Here is a 2,418-nt window from a genome sequence, read left to right on the forward strand (position 1 = left end):
CAAGCCCGATATCATGCAAAGAAACTTCAGGATTCGGGGATCAGTCAATGGATTTTCTTCAAAGTTGGATTTTTGCACTCTGTTGACCAAGAGATGTTGTTCTATAATGTTTTTTTTTCAAATTTAAAAATATCATTTTTTCATGGAGCTTTGAAGGGGATGGATTCACCCTCCTTTAGCCAGGACAGAGCTCCAGGAGCCTGCGTAGGATTCTAGCTTTCTCCCCTTGCAGGCACCTGGCACAGAAGACAATATTTTTTTCCTTAAAATCTTTTTTTTTGTGTTCCTTGTTGCTCCAAACTTAATTCTATTCACTTTTAATTAGAGATTATATTAAAAATAGTGCAATAAATGACTAATTTCACTAAAAATACTAAAAGTAATATAAAACGGATGTTTTTAACTTTATTGTAGTGTTTTAGAAACTAATATGTCTTCAAAAATGGTTATTTTTCACTCCTAGGAATGAAAGCTGTTGTTATATGATGTTTATTTTCAAATTTTGAAAAAGCAAAGGATTCTAGCTTTCTCCCCTTGCAGGCATCGGACACAGAGAACCTCATGGTTTTCCTAAAAATCATTTTTTATGTTCCCTGGTGTTCCAAACTTAGTTTTAATCAATTTTAATTTGTTATGTTACAAACAGGGTAATAAAGTCTTAATTGGACTATAACTAATGTCATATTGTCTGCTACAAAACTGATATTTTCAGCTCTATTGTAGAGATTCTAGAATCAACTAATAAAGAATTGAAATAAAAAAAGGGCATAAGAAGACATTACCAACAACGACCACATGATGGAGATATTGTCTAGACATTACCAACAACGACCACAAGATGGAGATATTGTCTAGACATTACCAACAACGACCACAAGATGGAGATATTTTCCAAAGAGGCAAGAGGGGCAAAGCTGCGATAAGGTAAAATCATTTTTTGAAAGAGATTGTTGTCAGAATGCACATCCGTATCCCAAACAGAATCTCTAGTAAAATATGATCATTTGTGAAACAGGCAAATGAGTGTCAGCTACAATATGATTGCTACATATCTGCATTTGTTGGTATTTAAGGAGTAAGAGTGCAGGTTTAAACCTGCGATCCAGTGTGTTGAAGAATTTCACAACACTACCTCTAGCACATATGGAAATAAATCCTCATAATGATTATTGCCCTGGGCATGTACCAAAAAAGCAGTGAGCATATATATATATATCACTGGGTTGAAGCTAGAAACACAGAATAACTGCAAACACATCCTAAATACAGTGTTCCAGCACCTTTGACCTCATCCAGAACGTATCATTTCTTGAAAGGGATTGCTGTCCGAATGCACATCTGAATCCCAAACAGAATCTCTAGTAAAATACGATCATTTGTGAAACAGGCAAATGACTGTCTCAGGGGCCCATTTCTCATTGTCAGACACATGTATGCAATGCTTTCACTGTGCATTGAGCAATAGGGATCAAAAACAGAATGGAAACCAACGAGGATGGGATTTGAACCCATGCGTGCAAAGCACAATGGATTAGCAATCCATCGCCTTAACCACTCGGCCACCTCGTTAACAAAACTGGGCTGTCCCAACTGGGTTGGCGCGCTCCAGATGATCTTTTTCTTTTTTTTCCCTCGTACTCGAGGGTCATTTTCCTGTTCCACATGCGATTTCAACATTTTCCTTGGGAGATGTCAAGCCAGCAAGCCACTGCTGTGGTTCAGTGGCCAGCGTGGAGTTCAGTGGCCCTGTTGTACACAGAAAGCACATTGAGCTCCTTGGACATGAAAAGTTCCAGATAAAAGCCATTTGTCATCCTTTCTCTTGGTGTCGATGTTGCTATTGTATGTAAAGGTGGCAACTTGCTCAGCGAGCAGGCGGAGCACACACCGAATGCAGATGTGTCTGAGTGGTGTGTCCAAGTGGCTGCAAAAGGACAGCACTCCCGGGGCGCTGTGGCTTAGTTGGTTAAAGCGCCTGTCTAGTAAACAGGAGGCCCTGGGTCTGAATCCCAGTGGATAACCGCCTACGGCTAGACTTAATTAAATGCAAGTATTCATTTCCTGTCTTTAACACGACTTGTTTTTCTTAAAATGGATGCAACTTGCAAAACATGAAATACAAACCTTGCTAATCAGCGCTAGCAGCTGGCAAAAAAAAAGAAGTCAGCAATGTTTTTTTTCTTTAACCTTAACCCTGCTAATGGAGAAGAGTTAAACGACCGAGTCTATGCAGCTTAAACGGTGCGCACGTCGGGTTCTTAGCTGAAAGGGTGGTAAATCACGCTCACCCCAGTCCTTAATCTTTTAAAGAGGATACAAAATTGAACCTAGTCGCCACATCACATACATCCTGTTCAATGATAAAAAGGTAACATCTATCCTCGCTCCAGAGTAAATCTCACGTTGAGGGCATATTTT

At 39.4% G+C, this 2,418-nt stretch overlaps 1 non-coding gene across 1 annotated transcript; it reads right to left on the minus strand.

The window, feature by feature from the left end:
- Nucleotides 1–1,487: 1,487 nt before the first annotated feature.
- Nucleotides 1,488–1,569, minus strand: trnas-gcu (transfer RNA serine (anticodon GCU)). Its single transcript has one exon. It is a non-coding gene; the product is annotated as a tRNA-Ser (tRNA).
- Between the last annotated feature and the right edge of the window lie 849 nt (nucleotides 1,570–2,418).

The sequence above is a fragment of the Lepisosteus oculatus genome, unplaced genomic scaffold (assembly GCF_040954835.1).
Source record: "Lepisosteus oculatus isolate fLepOcu1 unplaced genomic scaffold, fLepOcu1.hap2 HAP2_SCAFFOLD_40, whole genome shotgun sequence".
NCBI lineage: Eukaryota > Metazoa > Chordata > Actinopteri > Semionotiformes > Lepisosteidae > Lepisosteus > Lepisosteus oculatus.